Here is a 20332-nt window from a genome sequence, read left to right on the forward strand (position 1 = left end):
AAAGAGTTCATACATATTACATACATTTTAGATAAACTATAATAGGTATAGTTTATGATACATCACTCAACACACTCGTACAAAAAGGGTACATTCATACAAGAAAGATTTATATTCACACACATTTCACGAAAATTTGTTAACCTATAGTTTGATAAATTCATAACACTAATACATTTCCATAAAAGAGTTCATACATATTACATATATTTTAGATAAACTATAATAGGTATAGTTTATGATACATCACTCAACGCACTCATACAAAAAGGGTACATTCATACAAGAAAGATTTATATTCACACACATTTCACGTAAACTTGTTAACCTATATTGTGAGACTCTCTCTCTCTCTCTCTCCCCGTACGTCCGAGTGCGGGATATAATTCCTGGTAGTTATAATCAGAATCTCCTTGAGGGAGAACGTGATACTTGTATATAGATCTATATTGGGTTTGACACCCCACACCTTGCTGCTAGCTACAGTGGGACCTGCAGGTCTACGGGTGACAAATGTCATTTCAGTTTTCGCGACGCCTGAGAACGTCATGGCAGGTTCACATAGTCATAGTATGATTATAGCGACTCACATAGGGATATAACAATCCATAAGTTTACGGGATTTTATTTTTAAAAACCTAAATGAGTTTTATGTCGATTTAAAATCACTTTTTATCTCTATGAGTACAGATATTACTGTACACTTTTGGTTTTGGTAGTTACGACTACACATCATTTGAAACCACATTCATACCTTTAAGAATGGTCAATACTTGTTATTACTCGGTCCTCTAATTTAGGACTACATACATATAAAGTATTAACAAACATGAGAACATACAGAAATTTCATTTAATTCAAACGCGTTCATGTCCATTTAAGTACATAACATTTTCTATTAATAAGAAAGGTTACTTATACATTTTGGTCTTCAGTCATAAGACTACATTACACAGATTTCAAAGAAAATATCGGATTTTCTGGATACATATTCTAACGCTTTTACAAGGAAAACAATTTACTTTTCCAACGAAATCTCTTATGAACTCACCAACCTTTGTGTTGACACTTTTCAAAACTACTTGTATTCTCAGGAATTCAGTGAAAACAGGAAATCAACAACGTTTTGAGGATGGGACGATAAATCGTCAAACAGTTCATTTTGTATCATAATGTAATTGATGTGAATCATGTAAACATGTGCTTTGATGTAACGTTTTCAATTATATTTGTGTTGGTTGTATTTACTTTGAGCACTATTATACTCATTGTTGTGATACTCTACATGAAGTCCTCCACCCCCGGACGTTTCCGCCATCCTTGGTTTGGGGGTGTGACAACTATTGCCAATGATATTACAAAATCTTCTATCAGAGATTGTTATAAGACAATTCCTTAGATGTGATGTCTCTCACTCAAAGTACATTCATATGAACATCCTTTTGCGTAAAAGTTTCTAATCTAGACATAGATTTTCAATATTCAATTCCCAATATGGACACGCTTTCATATTTTCCATATGACAACTCATTCTTAATAGAATCTTATCTATTCGTAATGATGTCGATATGGTCCATCCAATATGGAAACATTTCCATAATTTCCATATGACAACTCATTCTTAATAGAATCTTTTCTATTCATAATAATGTCGATATGGTCCATTCAATACCATGCTTCCAACTACTCATAAGCAACCAATCCTCGTCGAACTTTGGATTGTCCTTTGATAGTTGTTTAAATATTTTAGTCAAAACCGATTCTAATCCCTTTTCCCTCTAAATGCGCTAGACATTTTGAAAATTTTAGAATGGTCAAAAATTAAAGCATTTGCAATCGATCCTATACCCGAAGCGTATGGGACACGACGCATAATGTTTTATTTGCTATGTTCTCAAAATTTCGAATTGTGAAAAGGAATGCCGTAATCATAATCGAAATTTTAAGAACACACTATGTTTCTTTGACTAAGTTATTAACATTCCACAACCTAAGCCTTTAGATTTGAAATGAAGCATAATATTCTCTCCCTTAATTATAGCAAAACAACTATTCCATCCTTACGACTTTGCAAAGAATGACTCTTGTTTTCTATAATTAATATTGCCAACTTGCAATACTTGCCTTAATAATCATACAATCATAACATTTATGCTCCCACTATCATGATGATTATTATAAACATAACACTTATGCTCCCACTAACTTTGACATGTATTCATAAACATCTTAACTTTCAGAAAAACAATACCTATTGAATTTCTTAAGTCCATGTTTCTAATACTTAATGCTTTAATAATCTTTTATCAAGGCTTCTCAAACTTATACACCTTTTCCTTAGATAGCTCATATGTGTGTCTAAACAATTAAGACTAGTTGCCAAACCTCACAATTCAAATCATGGAAAGGGATACCGTAACCATAATCGAATTCGAGAATGCAATTTTACAATCACTATCTTCTTAAAATCTTGCTTAGTGAAAGCATTTCCTCACAATCATTTTCATGAAGGAGGAAATCTTATGACACTTAGATTTAAACGGTGTATGTGTTCTTATCCATGTGAATTTGTTAAAACCAAAGTTTACGACAAATTCAAACTCATATGGACCGAACTTTCTTAATCTTGATTTCTTGCCTTATGGTAGCACAGCTGCCCACCACGTCTTCCAAGTAGTTAAGCAGCTCACCTTTTCCTATCAATGTACCTTTCATTGATCAAGGTGCCTTGCCTTTTATGCGTTCAAAATGAGAACTCATAGAACTCACATGCCTAATTAACTCAATTGGAAACAACACATAAACAAAATAATATCAACACGATAGGTTGTAAAACTCAACTCGTGTGCTAGTGATGATCGATAAGGTTTATTTGATTTGTTCTTGAAACCTTTCAAGACCATTAAGACTCCCACTGACTCCTTGACATATAAGATTCTCTTGTCAATAACCATTTCTTGACAAAAAAAATATTCAAGAGTTAGTGTAGCTTTTATCAAAACACTTCATAAATTGATCCTAGTTGGCCTTTGTCTTATCCAAGACATCACAACTTTCCACATTTGATGAATGTTATAAACCTTCTTAATACTTTTTCACTCAATGTCACAATCTTAACTTTAAGACTTGTTATTGGAACGAAGTGTGATTGACTTTTTGATTTAACCATTTCTTCAATTCTTGATTCCTCTTCTTATACATACAATTGTGCTAAGACTCACTTAGAGGATCAATTGAGATATGGTTCTTAATCATTAAGACCTATCATAAAGCATAACATCTAATCTCCCTTCTTCTTAGAATGGAGAAACTTTTATTTTTCCGCCTACTTGATTCTTCTTATTTGTTTTGCTATTGATTTAAACCTTTTTCATCAATTCCGAATTACACTTAATCTTATAAGTATAATCATATTTACTAAACTTTTAGTAAATCATGATGAATGTCTTGTTACTATTATGGTGGACTTTGACCATCACACAACTTTGTGTACTCGATCTCCTAGTCCTTCACTTGATAGTTTGTCAACGAATTAGTCTAATTTCCAAATATGAAATTTCTCATTCATCATGCAACCAAGTTGCGTGATTCCAAATTTCTGTCCAATTGAAATTTTGGTGATGAGAAACTCTTCCTATTTGGTAAATTCTTGGCATTTCCATAAATAACATAAACAAGAATCATATCCATTCGTTGTAGAAATATGCAAACATCAATTTTCATAACGATTTCATTGCAAGGAAATAAACAAATAAGTAAATAAGTCAAACCAAAATTTATTTTATTTATAAAAACAGCGGAAAACATTTGTCCTTACAATGCAAAATCCATTGAAAACTATGTATTTCAAAAAGAAAATTTCTAACAACTTTATCATAACTATCTAAGCTCAAAATGTAATCCTCAAGTTCATGCGATCGAGATCCATTTCTTTGTGATTAGACTCATCTTGCTCTTTCATCAAACTTCCTTTCTTTTCATCGATACTACAAAACATTCAAATGCAATCTTATCACATCATGTATTGAAAATCAACGAATAGGAACTTAATTTAGATAGTGGATTTTACCGGAAGCACAACCATACTCTTTGACTCTCCCATCTTTGGAATCTTCAGGCTCTTGGGGCAGATTTCTATCCAACGCCCTTTCTTTTGGCAGCAAATGCAGGTTGGTTCTCCTAGAACGTTCTTGGAAGCATGGTCGGTTGACTTTCCCAACAAATACGCTCCATTGCTTCGCCAAATCATTTCTGATTCAGCAGTAATGAGCATGTAAGTTAGGTCAATGAGGTTGTCATCATGATGCATCATATAATACTTTCTTTTGAACTCATTATATGATTCAGGAAGTGACTGCAAAACCCAATTCACAGCCAACTCATCCGGGAATGACACACCCAACATTATCAACCTATCAATGTGTGAGTTCATTCCTAGAACGTGGGCACACACGGGTTTACCATCTTCATGTTTCATTTCCAATAGGGCTTTAGTGATATTGAACCTTTCAATTCTTCGATCTTTTGGGTCAGGGAGAACAATTGGAGGAGGAGGAGGAAGTGAATCATGATTTCTTGTTCCTTGATCGAATCGTGGAATATCATCTTCATGTGGAATGCTTGTTCCTAGGGATTTGGGAAGACCATAGTTGTCGAACTTTGACATCTACAAAACGGGAGAAACAAATTCAAGTTAGTTGATTGATTGAGTCCTTGGTAAATCACCCAAATGAAATTCCAAGGCTAGGACCCAACACAATATGCTACAACCTAGAAAAGGGATGTCGTAATCTAGTTGCATAATATTTGAAGGTAAGTGAATGACGATTCACTAATTTCCACCATGAAAAACGAAAAAGAAATTTAAGTTTTAAATCTATGAAAACTCCAAGAACCTTTGAGATTCATTGAACATTTCAATGGCATGTTTAAATCTCGATATGCCCCTCTTGTTTGTGACTGGGATGCCGATGATCACAAAGCGGGTGTGAATAACCATGCAAACTTACCTGGTGCCCTCACATGTTACAGTCACCTATTCGATGTGCCGGTAAACCACACACGCTCCACAAAACTATGACAAACATTGAGTCACCCTTTTCTACCTTTGCTTAGAACCATTTAGTGTGCCGGTAAACCACACACGCTCCACTAACGTCTTCGCAAGGGCACAAAGTGTAATTTCATGGAATTGCATCAATTCACTTTTGCCTAAGTAACTAAGATTGGGAATTTGAAAATCATTTAGTTACTTTGTATTTCATTATACTTATAATGGAAGGTTTCGTCCTGTCCTACCTGTTCGGCTAACGACCCTCCACTAGTAAAGAGTGCGGTGGGTAAGAGTGGATACCCATTCAATCGCTATTTTATAGACAATTTCCTTAAACACCCTTTATAGACCACCTTCGTGAATGAGGCCTACTACCGATTAGACTGACTTTTACTCATACATATATATAATGTTAGACTTTTAATGTTATATATATAGTATAGGATGTATTTTACACTTTTAAAATACTAGGTGGTCAAATTTAATAATTATACTTTTAATTCAATTAAATTGCAAACCAAAACTTTTATGGATTTATTAAACCTCTTTTAATTATACACCTTAATTAATTAATAAAACCATACGGGTGTGAATTGAACTTTTCAAAACATTACTAGGGTTTTAGAATTTAACATTCCTAATTAAACTTTTAATCAACTTTTAAATTCCAAAACTTAAGGGCAAGTTTTGAAACACTTCATAAACATTATGGTTTAGAATATAAATATACATCAAAATTAAACTTTTAATCAAAATTTAAATTTCAAAACTTGAGGGCAAGTTTTGAAACATTTCAAAACATTAGGGTTTCAACTATTTAAATTTCAAAACAACAAAACTTTTGGGTTCAAATTTAAACTATAAAACCTAAAGGGGAAAATATGAAACTTTTCATAACTAACAAATAATCTAAATTAACATTTAATCACATAATTATCCATATTTGATTTATTTAATGATTTCTTGCAAAACAATTTACCAATTTAATCAAAATAATTAATCAATTATCACAAAAGGAAACAAATATTTTATTAATTGATAAATATCTTCAATTAGATCAAGAATATAGTCAAATATATCATAAAATCGGATTTATATTGATCTAATATGATAAGGCAACTCTCGTTAAGCAAAAACAACAAGAAATCCCGAAGTTTGCTCCATCTGACGAGTTGACTCGTCGAGTCAAGCATGGACTCATCGAGTCAGCATGGACTTGGCGAGTCCAACCCCCAGAAACACAAAAAAATGAATTTTTCAAACATATAATGCATCAATACAATAGAAACCAATCTAGGCTCTTATACCACTGATGGGTTTTGGTCATAAGAACATCCTATGTGCTCATACAAACCCTAATGCTGGGATCTAGGTTTCTCTATTGTACATGCAAGTTATCCAAGACTATAAACCCTAGTTCTAGTATTCAAGTAATCATATTAACATGAGAATAGGTTTAAGATCATACCTTGATTGTTATGTAGCAATAACAATCCAAAATCTCCTTGTATTGACTTTAGAAAGCTTAGAGTCATAAATGTCACTCCTCTAATGGTTCACAAACACCATAAGCAAGAGGATGAAGAGGAGAGATGATGGAGGCTTCCCAAAAACGTGTGAAACCCTAGAACAAAGCTTAGCCACGTTTTGGGGTCATAAGGGATGTATATATAATAGGCTATTAGGGTTATCTAACAAGGAAACCCTAATTTGGATGCTTAAGCCCTAAGTAACCCATGGACCCCCTTTCCTTAAGGCCTTGGAAGATTTCTCATGGGTTTCCCCATAGAATTCGTCCACTCCTCAATACAAGACAATCCATGGCCCAAATTGCAATTATCTTATAATTACAATTCCAGTCCCTTAAGTTTAATTAATCTCTTTCAGTCACAAAACGAATTACCAATTAATTATTGACTAATATTAATTAAACAATATGATTTCTCCTTTAATTTATTATTCTCGTAATATATTAATAAATCATATTTAATGCTTTCTCTCCATAATTCATCCTATCAAGTTGCTTTGGTAAAGGCAACCCAAAAGGACCATGCATCATCGAGTTAAGTACATACCAAAATAGTTATGGACTTAGACACTAATCCAACAGTTGGGCCACCAATAAAGCTTCTTCAGATCAAGATACATCTTATCTGATCCGGTATGTACCGAATATCTTGATTTATGAGCTTCATTTAAGACTAGAATCTTGACTTCACCGGACTTTGGGATCCAAATTCGGTTCATGAAATATCGTGTTCCGTATTCCTTAAGGTCGAACTATTTGTCCATACTTCGCATGTTTTATTCTACGATATTCTTGGGTTTTTTTTGTGCTTCTAGCTGAGCATCACAAATTTGGGTGGTGAGGTTCGAGCGGATGGTTAGGGTTAGAGCCTTTACACGAAGAGGCTTTGTCATTCCTTCCTTTTTAAAGCGTCTACTACAACGTTTGCTTTACCAAGATGATAAAAAATTTCACATTCGTACTCTTTTTGCTATTTGACACACCTTCGTTATCTCATGTTGAAATCTTTCTGGTAGAAGATGTGATGGAGGCTGTTGTGGTCAGTGAACATGACACACTTCGTTCTGTAGATGTAATGTCTCCAAATCTTTAGGGAAAACTCTTTAACTCCCAACTCTAAGTCATGGTTTATGTAGTTGGTATTGTTTGGCTTGAGTTGTATGGATGCATATGCAATGACTTTATTCCTTTGCATCAGTACACATCCTAACCCTTGGGTGTAGGCATCGAAAAATACTACAAAGTCTTATGTTTCTTCTGGAAGAAACTAAATTGGTGTACTTCATAACAATTGTTTCAATTTCGGGAAAGCATACTCTTGTTTATTTCCCCAATAAAATTGCTTGTCTTTCTCGGTTAGATCAGTGAGAGGCTCGATAATTTTAAGGAAATTCTCGACGAATATTTATTCAAGCCCTAGGAATTTGCATACTTCATTTGGTTCCGTTGGTTAGTTTGAATGGTATAACCAAAAACTCATAGTAATTGGACCAAGTCTTGATTGTTGTCTTTAGAGTGTCTACTTCTTGGACTCTGAGTTGATAATAGCCGAATCTTAGATCGATCTTTGAGTAGTAACGGGATCCTTATAGTTGGTCGAATAGTTTATTGATACTCGAGAGTGAATATCAGTTCTTGATGGCGAGTTTTTTCAACTCTCGATAGTCAATGCACATCCTGAATGATCCATCCTTCTTTTTTACAAACAATATCGGAGCTCCCTATGGAGAGAAGCTTTGTTGGATAAGGACTTTGTCAAGAAGTTCCTGAAAGTTGACTGGATAGTTCTTGCATTTTTTATGGCTCCATACGATAAGGAGACTCTTGCCACTGGTGGTGCACCCGGGATTTGGTCGATTTGGAATTCGACCTGTCTGACTGGAGGTACTCGAGGTAGATTCCATGTACCGTTAGTAGGAAAGAAGCAGTGTAATTAATAATAATAATAATAATAATAATAATAATAATAATAATACTTATATTTAGAAGCTAGTTTCTATATTGTATTCCCCTTTCGAGGATACGAGTTCTCTATAGCTAATTTTGATATGATACCAATCTATCATTGCCCCCGGCCGAGGCAGTGGAACACGCCAGGCTGTGTGACTAAGTTCATGGATCATAGGTAAACTGAATATATAGAATAAGTGCAACAATAAATAAAATAGCATTCGTGTTGCATCTGGATATTTGAATACAAGGTTTTTATAGATAATGATAGTACACGAATTGCCTTAACAGATAGGCATATTGTACATAGCAAGTAAACTTGGTCACCTGTAATCCAATCCATCTTGAATGTCTGTTTAGTGATTTCCTTAGAATACATGTAATTTTGAGGGTCAACACAAGGTTGGTGAGAGTTATAGGTTTTCTGCTAACAACATTAATACTTTTCTTAAGTCAAAAAAGTATTTTCTATGTATGTATAACAATAGTTAAAATAGTGTTTTCAATGAGTTTTTAAAAGAAAATTGTATTTTTGTATAAGGAAATTCAAACTTAAAACTATGTTTGTAACAAATCTTTGAAAGCCAAAATGTATCTTTTGCATAAGTAAATCCATACTTAAAAATATGTTTGTAATGAATCTTTGAATGTCCTTGAAAACCAAATTGTACTATTATATAAGTAATTCCATACTTAAAATAGATTTGAAAGGATACAAGCCTATGGTTTGTAGTGTGTGTGTATGAGAGAGAGAGAGAGAGAGATTCTAGTTAATGTTTATAATGAATCTTATAACCGAGCTAATGACCGAGTGTAACCCTTCAACACTTCATTGGACGTTGTAGTAACAAATGTAGATACTTATCACCCATTTTGATTTATCGTTCGAGGTTGTAGCTAGCACCACAAATGGGGATGTCAACCCTTTATAGATCTATACATATGTATCACACTCCGAAGATTAATAGTTATAGAAGTGTAGGTATGTAAGTGTTTAAACTCAGCTAATAAATGTCGTCTCACTAAAAAGTTGTTAACTAGAAACTATGTGAATAGCTTTCAGTCCTAACTTAATTGTGGTTAAGTCACTAGGCATAATAATTTTCATTGTATTTAGTTTATAAAAGCTGAGTATGCTTGGTATGCATATAAAAGTGTAATGTACTCACTTTTATAAAGATGTATATGTCAAATTAGTGAATATATGTACATGAATAAACTTTATGTATTTAAACATATAAGTATACATGAATAACAATAACTTGAATCCTTAAAATACTACAAAGTTTTATAACATGCTTGTTATAATATACAATTTCACATAAAAATCATATATCCTTGTATCATATTGCATTTTTTGTGTGGACTAGTTATTTCACGATAAAATAACCATAATATGTATACAAAAAGTTTATACTAGTTTATTTGTAACAATATGTTAAATTGTTAAATAACATTTTATAAACTAGATTTATTGTATTTTCGCATACATGATAATATATTTTTATCAACAAAGTATATAGGCACATGTATTCCTGTCCAAAATGATTAAAATATTAAAAGGGGATCGTAAGCACTCACTCTTGAAGCATGAGTCCCATTGTTTCGAATTCGTTTTCTATTGAGAAACTTGTCTTGAGAAACTGCAAATCCATAATTCTTGAACATAGAAATTCTCTCGGGACCGTTTCATAACGTATTTAAACTATTAGGGGCTGTTTGGTAATTTAATTAACCGAAACAAGATTGCTTTGGTTAAAATAAATAGAGGGACGGACTGCAATGGTTTAAATGAGATTAATGTTTGAGAATAAGATTAATGTTGATAAGAAATCTCTATGGAGGGGCTGTTTTGTCTTAAATAAACCAAAGTTTGGCAAAAGGGGCTTATTTTAAAAAGAATGTTGCAGAGGGTTTATTTTGTCATTTTATCGAAGTTGGAAGGACTTAGGGTTTCTTCATCCCGTCTTATGTTTGGCCGGTCAAATACAAGGGACGATCGCTAGTAGAAGATGAACGAGCGATTGCAATCAGGAAGGGGGCACACAAAGCCAGTGACGATGCTTCTGATTCCTTGCTCGTCGCAGGCTACGATGAGGGCCGAGGTCTGTCGACAGAAGAAGAAGATGGGAATAAGCAGTAGGGATACGCTGCCTTCTCGTCCGGCTCCAAGGTGCAAGGGTTGTGGATCGATCGCGGGTGGGGGTGCGTCTCCGAGGTAGACGAGGCCGATAGCGAAGAGCGAGAGGGAGGATAGAAGTAGTTTCGTTGGTCTTGTTGGGTGAAGCGATGTAGTGGAATGCGAGGCCAAAAAAGGGGTCCGGTAGAGCATGTCAAGGAGCGCGTCCAGCTTCTGGCTAGGTCTCCGCCAGCAGTCCTCGATGTGCGACGGATGCTTTGCTCAGGTAAGAGTAGGTGAGTAGATCAGAGCAACCCCCTGTAGCTTCCCGTTTTTTTTTTTTTTTTTTTTTTTTTTAATGTTTTTTTGACAGAATGAATGGGTGTTTAGGTTGGTGCTGCTGCTTCGATGGTTTACCAGAGCACCACCCGTGCTTGGCTGATCGAAGGAGGTAGAAAGCAGTGATTTGGGGGTGTTTGGTTTGTTTCATTTGAAAGGGAAAAGAACGAGGGATGTTGCGAGGATTAGACTCCATGACATAACTCTAAGGTAGGGTTTTTTTTTTTTTAATTTTTTTTTAATATTTTATTTATTATAAATAATTCTGTGATTTTTTTGTTCAAAAGAGATTCAATGGCAGATTATAAGAGTATAACAATACTTGTATAAATTATTTGTGGATGTGTTAAAGGTATGGTTGGATGATTATTTCAAGAAGAGAAAGCATGTGAAGGGGCTGACCACTTCAATTGAGAATAACACTTTTCCTTTGTGTATGGTTTTGTATAAAAAGATGTTTACTTTGTGTGTAAACTTTGGTGTGTTAGCATTAATAGCTGTCAATTTGTGTATGTATGAATCCTTGAAGGATTTTTGCAGAGTACAAACTCTGTTGCTTTATGTGTGTATTCTGTGGGTTGTTTGTGTGTATTTTTCCATATATTGTTCGTCCTATGATGAATGTAGTAAGTAGGATTTGAGCTTTAAATAAATAATAAGCCAAAGTTTTTATCATATTTGTTTTATTACTAAGCTTAGTAAATCATCTATGACATACATAAAAATTCTCTTATATAATATTATTGAAAGGTCACACTTCTTTTATATATATATATATATATATATATATATATATATATATATATATATATATATATATATTTACACACACACACGATAGTTAATTTATGTTCAGTAGATACATGTATATAATATATTTTATGAAAACTATAGCAAATTCTTATAATTGTTTGTAACTTAAGTTCTATGGACAAATATATGTAGTTGAACACGAACTTACAAATATAGGACTACTTCCATCATTATAATCCACTTCTACCAGATTTGGATTTTTATATTTTTTTGGAATACATTACCAATAATAGAAATTTTGTCGAAATCAATGGTTTTATATTTCGCGATTAATAAATCTGAAAACATATGATTTTTCTCAACTTTTATAAATATTTGTAATACAAATATTTCAAGTATAAAATTAAATATTAGACTATGATATGAGTCCAAAAATGTTCTCGAAATTTCCATTTGAGGTGTGCAAGTCCCTCAATGGATAGTAACGATTTTAACAGCTTTAAGAAAATCAGTATTATACTGGTTTCAAATATTAAAACGGTCATATCCTTTCCATACGAATTCCGTTTTAGGAGAAGATACATACCCGTCACAACGTTGGGTGTTGCACGTGCCTCCTCTGCGGTTAACTGGATGGCTCTGCTCTTCGCCGTTAGCGCCTCTGCCCGACCCTAATGGCCATAGGTAATCCTCAATGTAGTAGGAGCAGGTGTCACCACCTATCCTTTTGTTACTAAACTCGGACACTACAACCTCATATGACCCCTCAGATTGCACGTAAAGCAAATCATATTAGATACTTTCAGGGCAATGGTGGTAGCAATATAGTCTCTGCTAATATGAACAGTTCGGCCGCACTTGAAGCAGCCCGAACTACCAGCCCTGCACATCCCCTCGTGCGACCTACCATACATGCCGCAGCGGCCTCAAAACTGATGGCCCTTCCCTCGGGAATCTACCTTGGGCTTCTTGCCCGAACCCTCCACACTATATGGTGCATCTGGTTTCCTCTTCCTCTCAATCTCTAGATCAATCTCTCTCACTCTAGCCCTGGCAATCATATCCTCCAGCATCTTGCAGCTGGATTGGCTCACAAATTGTCAGATATTGTTCCTCAACATCTCATGATACCGGGCCTTTTTTTTATCTCCTCCTCGACCACATACCACGGAACAAGATGGACCCCCTCCCTAAACATAACGATGATCTCCATCATTGTCTCAGTCGTCTGCCGGAGGTCCTGGAACTTCCTAGCAATCTAGCGCACCTCAATCATAGGTGCAAACTCGGCCCCGAACCTGGACGAAAAGTCACTCCAAGTCATCGCATCTAAATCTGATTCATCTCCAATGGCATGTTCGTCCTCCTCCCACCAGTCATGTGCCATGTCCTTCAGAAGACAGGAAGCAAGTCGGACATTGCCCCCCCCCCCCCCTACGGACATCGGCTCGTACAGAAGGCGTTGGTGACATCAACCTACCACCTGATGCTAGCAATGGGGTCCTAATCTCCATGATATTCTGGTGCTCCACAAGCTCGGATCTCCATGAAAGTCATCATGCGCGCCCCTAGCATGGCCGCCATCTCGGGGTGGAATGCACCCAACCTCTCATCAAGTATTTCCAAGATGCCCTCCTTGACCGTACCGAAGATCACATGAGTCTGGTCTAAAATAATGCGTGTGACCTCAGATGAAATGAACTCTCTCATCTGCTCGTCGAGCTGCCCGGCTCCGGAGCCCAAGCCTGATCCCTCACCGACACCTGAACGACCATCTGGTCTAGTGTGTAGCATCACCATACTGAAAATACACCATAACAAACATCATTATACTCATCATAACTCGAGGGATCTCACATACTACAAGTTCCCTAGGTTCATCTCAGCCTTCCTAGATTCGAGTACGGATCCTCTGCTTTCAGTAGTACGGGCCCATACTACCTTCCACATCTATCCGTACTTTCATCAAGAACTTCCTTGACTCCACCAAGTCCCTTATACTACTACTGATTTCTGGTAATCTCATCCTAGGCTTGCCCTAGTGTAATCTCTGACCCACTCTCCGCCATCCGCTACATAAGAAGTCCTTGCTATCTTCCCCTAACTAGCCCGCGAATACTATTACATATTACTAAGCCAAATAATTCTTCGAATGAGAGGTCCTACCCTATAATGGTTAGACTCAAATAAGAGCTACGAAATAGAGCGAAACCCAACCTTCTGAAATTATTTAATCCTCATAATATGTAACTTAACGTATTCGTTTATCAGTTAGTTAAAGATAACTAGGACTCCTAAAAGCACAAAGCAAGCATCATTTGAGCATTGATTAACCATAATCAAGCATATCCTATTCAAGCCATCATATTACTAACTAATCAATACTAGCATACAGTTCAACATGCTCATACAACAGGCATATAAGGCATCCATCCTGGATCCTTAGCCCTAACTAGTATGCAATTCTCATACACATATAACAGGCATACAAGGCATCATTCCTAGATCCTTAGCCCTAATCTAGCATGCAATTCACATAATCATAACATAGCAAACTTGTATGGGTAATTTGGGAGAGCTTAGTTGAGCTCGGCTGATTACATTCACCACACTCTTTTTCTCTTTTCCAAAATCCTTTTTATAAAAATGTTTTTCTTTTGAAAATTATATTCCAAGTCCTCAGTTCGAGTCTAGACATACCCAAGAGTATGTCGAATCTCTCAAACCAAGGCTCTAATACTAACTTGTAACATCCTAAAAATATGGTCAAAAAATTTCTTTTTTAATTATTAATAAAACCATAGCCATCAAACATCTCATGAAAATCATAATTTACTATTTCACAAAACATCATAAACATCTGTCAAAACATATATGAGTAATAAACATCCTAGTCTAAAATCATGGTGTGTGCACTGCAGTTATCCCAATCTCTTCTCCTTGCTATCGGAAGTAACTGAAACCAAAACTGAAAATTGTAAGCATGAAGCTTAGTGAGTCTCACTATACTAATACATACCATACACATAATCATGTTACTAGGAGATATGGGTCTTTCTCCCACTTAAGGAGATACGGGCCCTGCCCACATGCTGTTGACTATGAGATACGGGCCCCACCCACACTCGGCTAACTACGAGATATGGGCCTTGCCCACACGTGACTAACTATGAGATACGGGCTCGCCCACACTTAGATACTAAGCATACACATAAGTATCACATAGAAAACAAGTATAATCAAATCTATCAATCGGTCCAATATCCATACTCAAATAATGCTTATAACATACGAGCCTCGCCCATATTTAACTATCTATGAGATACGGGCCTCGCCCACACTCAACTACTAATCAATACACATAACATATATGGGCTGGCCTTGGTGCCTTCGACTCGTTCAAACCATGAGCAAACTCACCTCGCAAAGCTGACTGCAAAATCTTGCAGTAAGGAATCTCTAAGGGCTGCTCCAACGACTCCCTGCTATCATTATCACAATAATACTTAGTCAAAATCCAGTAATCCTTCTTAGGGTAAAATGACCACTTACCCCTATTCGAATTCAACATTCTGGTGAAAGTCAACATGTTGGGTTGACTCAACTCGTCGAGTTCCACAAATCAGAAACCCTGAAATCGTGATCCAACTCGTTGAGTTTATCCTATCAGCAAAATCAGGACTTTCCCACTCCTCTCATCGGGTCCGTCCAGAACTCATCGAGTCTTTCCTCTTATAGGGTCAGGGCATTTTGACCCAACTCGTCCAGTTCTTCAGTCTGATAAGCCATCTTAATACATTACGCTCCTATCCTTCAGATCTAAGCTTTATACTTCATATACATACTAAAAATGTCCTTTTAAGGATAAAGTGTCAAACTTTACCAGTAAATACCATTCCTTAATAGGTTTAGCTCAAACCCTAACTCTTTAAGACCTAAATCTTGATCTAAAAGCCATTAATACTTCAAGCTACGACATACAAACTGAGATATATACCCTAGACACTACATAAACATGTAAAGTCTCCGACTTTCTCTCCATGCATGGCCTTTTGGAGCTTAAAAGGCCAAAATGACATCCTAAAGCTTCCATTGGGCTCCAATGGCCATAAAGATTACACCTTTATGCCATGAAAGCCCTTTAAGGTCCTAGATCTGGAAGTATACTCACTTAGGCTGTCCATTTCCCGAGGATAAATATATATGGACCAAAAACCCAATAAAAGTGAAAATGAAGAGATCTACGAAATCATTAAGCAAGTTTGAGACTTACTTAACAAAAAGTGACGAGGATGGAATGAAGTTTTTGGATCTACTCACTCCTTCTTGAGTCCTCAACCTTCTTCCTCTTCCACAAGCTTCAAATACACAAGTTTTCTCTCAAAAATGGCTCACAAGCTCACACAAGGCATTAGGCGTTCGAGATTTAGGGTTTGGGACCTGGAGGCTGTAAATGAGGCCAACATTTAGAGGTTAAAGTGTTTAAATAGGGTGCAAAACCCTAAAAACTAGGGCTTCACTCTGCCAGTCCTACTCCTCGAGTTGAGGCTCTCAACTCGTCGAGAAGACTTTACAACCCGCATCCAACTCCATTCCTGTTCGATGAGTTTGGGGCGTCCAACTCGTCGAGTTTCTGTACAAAAGCGAATAAATCTTTAATTAAATACATATCAAGAACTAGGAGTTACAATGTTAAATTGTAAAATAACATTTTTATAAAATAGATTTATTGTATTTTCACATAAATGATGATATATTTGTATAAACAAACTATATATGCAAATGTATTCCCACCCCAAATAATTAAAATATTAACAAGGGGCAAGCACTCACCTTTGAAGCATGAATTCCATTGTTTCGAATTTGGTTTCTTTTGAGAAACTTGTATTGAAAAACCTCAAATCCTAAATTCTTGAACTTTGAAATTCTCTCGGGATCGTTTCGTAACGAATTTAAACTAGTGGGGGTTATTTGGTAATTTAATTAACCGAAATAGGATTGCTTTGTTAAAAATAAATAAAGGGAGGGACTAAAATGCATTAAATGAGATTAATGTTTGAGAATTAGACTAATTTTGATAAGAAATATCTATGGAGTGGTTGTTTTGTCTTAAATAAACCACAGTTTGGCAAAAAGGGGCTTATTTCAAAAAAAAATGTTGCAACAGGGTTTATTTTGGCATTTTATCGAAGTTGGAAGGATTTAGGGTTTCTTCGTCCTGTCTTATGTTTGATTGGTCAAACACAATGGACGATCGCAAGTAGAACATGAACGAACGATTGTAATCAGGAAGGGGGCACACGAAGCCAGCAACGATGCTTTTGATTACATGCCCGTCGCAGGTTACGAAGAGGGCCGAGGAACCTCTGTCGACAGAAGAAGAAGATCGGAATAAGTAGTAGGGTTATGCTCACTTCTTGTCCGGCTCCGAGGCGCAAGGGTTATGGATCGGTCGTGGGCGGAAGGTGCGTCACCAAGGTCGACGAGGCCGATAACAAGGAGCGAGAGGGAAGCTAGAAGAGGTTTCGTCGGTCTCGGTGGATGCAGCGATGGAGTGGAATGCGAGGCCAAAAACTGGTCCGGTAGAGGCATATAAGGCAGTGCCTCCAGCTTCTTGTGAGGACTCCGGCAGCAGTCCTCGACGTGCGAAGGATGTTTTGCTCCGGTAAGAGTAGGTGAGTGGATCGGAACAACCCGAGTTGTTTCCTGTTTTTTTTATATAAATGAATGGGTGTTTGGGTTGGTGTTGCTGCCTAGATGGTTTAGCAGAGCACCACCAGTGCTTGGATGATCGAAGGAGGTAGAAAGCAGTGATTTGGGGGTGTTTGGTTTGTTTCATCTGACAGGGAAAATAACGAGGGATGTTGCAATGATTAAACTCCATGACATAACTCTAAGGCACGTTTTTTTGTGATTTCTTTGTTCAAAAGAGATTGAATGGCATATTATATGAGTATAACAATACTTGTATAAATTATTTTGGGATGTTTCGAAGGTATAGCTCCATGATTATTTGAAGAAGAGAAAGGATGTGAGGGGGATGTTCACAGATAGCTTCAATTGAGAAGAACAATTTTCCTTTGTCTATGGTTTTGTATAAAAAGTTTTTTGTGTGGTTTTGTATAAAAAGATGTTTACTTTGTGTGTAAAATTGGGTGTGTTAGCATGAATAGTGTCAATTTGTGTATGTATGAATCCGAATGATTGTTGGAGATTACAAACTCTATTGCTTTATGTGTTTATTGTGTGGGTTGTTTGTGTGTATTTCTATATATATTGATGGTCATATGGTGAATGTACTTACACATGTATATGTTTTTAGGTATTTTGGTTGCAATTTCATATACATATAATGTAATTGTATAGTTGTTTTTTGATGTCCATTTGACAATATTATATATGTGTATCATTTTATGGGTTAAATGGACCCATGTAAGTAGGATTTGAGCTTTATATAAATAATAACCCAAAGTCTTTATCATATTTGTTTTATTATTAAGCTTTGTAAATCATCAATGACATACATATAAATTTTCGTATATAATGTTATTAAAATGATACACTTCTTATTACATATGTACTATAGTTAATTTATATTCATCGGACATATGTATATAGTATATATTATAGCAAATTTATGTTCATTAGAAACATATATATATATATATATATATATATATATATATATATATATATATATATATATATATATATAGTATATTTTTTGAAAACTATAGCAAAATCTTATTACATATATATTATAGTTAGTTTATGTTCATTAGACACATGTATATAGTATATTTTAAGAAACCCATTGTAGAATCTTACAGTTGTTCGTAACTTATGTTCTATACACAAATGTATACAGTTGAACACAAATTTAAAAATACAGGGCTACTTCCATTACTAAAATCCACGTCAACCGGATTTGAATTCTTATATTTTTGCGAAATACAATACTAATAATAGAAATTATGTCGAAATCAATAGTTTAATGTTTCGCGATTAAAAATTTCCAAATGTCTCACTTTTTTCATCTTTTACAAATATTTTTAATAAATCAGAGTCCAAAAACATTCTCGAAATTTCCCTCTAAGGTGTGCAAGTCCCTCAATGGATAGAAATGATTTTAGCAGTTTTAAGAAAATCAGTATTGTATTAGTTTGGATTTTAAAAACGGACGTATCTTTTGCATACGAACTCCGTTTTGGATGTTCTTTATATTTTCAGAAACAAGGAAAAGCGTCTATGAGACTATAGCATTTGTATTGCTCACAACTTCTTAGTAAAAATATTTTGTTTTTCATACGCGTTAACTAAGGTTGCAGTTTGAGCTATTTGATTCGTTTGCTAGTTTACACATTTGTAGGTAAGATACCATCTGACATCTTATAATAGTTGAAATGAACTCATTTATTTCACATAAGATGCACTAAAACTCAATGAGTCAAATTACCAAGAGGTTTATTATGAACTTTACCGTTGACAGTATATGACCTAAATTCTAAGATGTCACATTATCTCCCTATTAAGGGAATTTCGTCCCAAAATTATTTAGTTCTAGGTTATTTTGATCTATTATTGTTTCATTCCATTACTGGAGGGAGCACCGCTGAAAAGTTGTGGATGTTTTTGTAACCTCCAAAAATATGGTCCCAAAAGTCTTATTTTTACAATAGATAAAATTGTAATTCGACATCCTTATTTTGAATTCATGATTGGTTTTATTTTTAATTTAATTAATTAAATATTAGTTTTGAAAATTTAAAAACATAACCTTAGTATTTTTGAAAAGTTTTAAAAATTACACCCTTATATTATATGTAACATTAAAGGTCTAATATATATGTATATATATATATATATATATATATATATATATATATATATATATATATATATATATATATATATAAACGACAAGTCAGTTGAACCAAGTACATACAAGGGTCAGACATGAAACACCGGAGGGCATGACCATTTTAGCGAATAAGCCGTTCTGATATCGAACAACCATATGCAACCCTTCAAACATGATTCCCTATTCAGTAAGTAGGCATGAAGTAGAGTAATTAATATTAATAATACTTTTAGTTAGAAGCTAGTTGTTATATTGTATTTCCCTTTCGAGGATACGAGTTCTCTATAGCTAATTTAGATCTGATACCAATCTATCACACCCCCGGCCGAGGCGGTGGAACATGCCAGACTATGTGACTAAGTTCATGGATCATAGGTAAATTGAATATCTAGAATAAGTGCAACAATAAATAAAATAGAATTCGTGTTGCATCTTGATATTTAAATACAAGGTTTTTATAGATAAAAATAGTACATGAATTGCCTTAATAGATAGGCATATTATACATAGCAAGTAAACTTGGTCACCTGTAATCTAATCCATCTTGAATGTATGTTTAGTGATTTCCTAAGAATACATGTAATTTTGAGGGTCAACACAAGTTTGGTGAGAGTTATAGGTTTTTTGCTAACAGCAATAATACTTTTATTAAGTCTAAAAAGTATTTTTTTTTTATATGTATAACAATAGTTAAAACAGTGTTTTCAATGAGTCTTTAAAAGCCAAAAT

The sequence above is a fragment of the Lactuca saligna genome, chromosome 6 (assembly GCF_052625555.1).
Source record: "Lactuca saligna cultivar CGN05327 chromosome 6, ASM5262555v1, whole genome shotgun sequence".
In the NCBI taxonomy this organism is placed as follows: domain Eukaryota; kingdom Viridiplantae; phylum Streptophyta; class Magnoliopsida; order Asterales; family Asteraceae; genus Lactuca; species Lactuca saligna.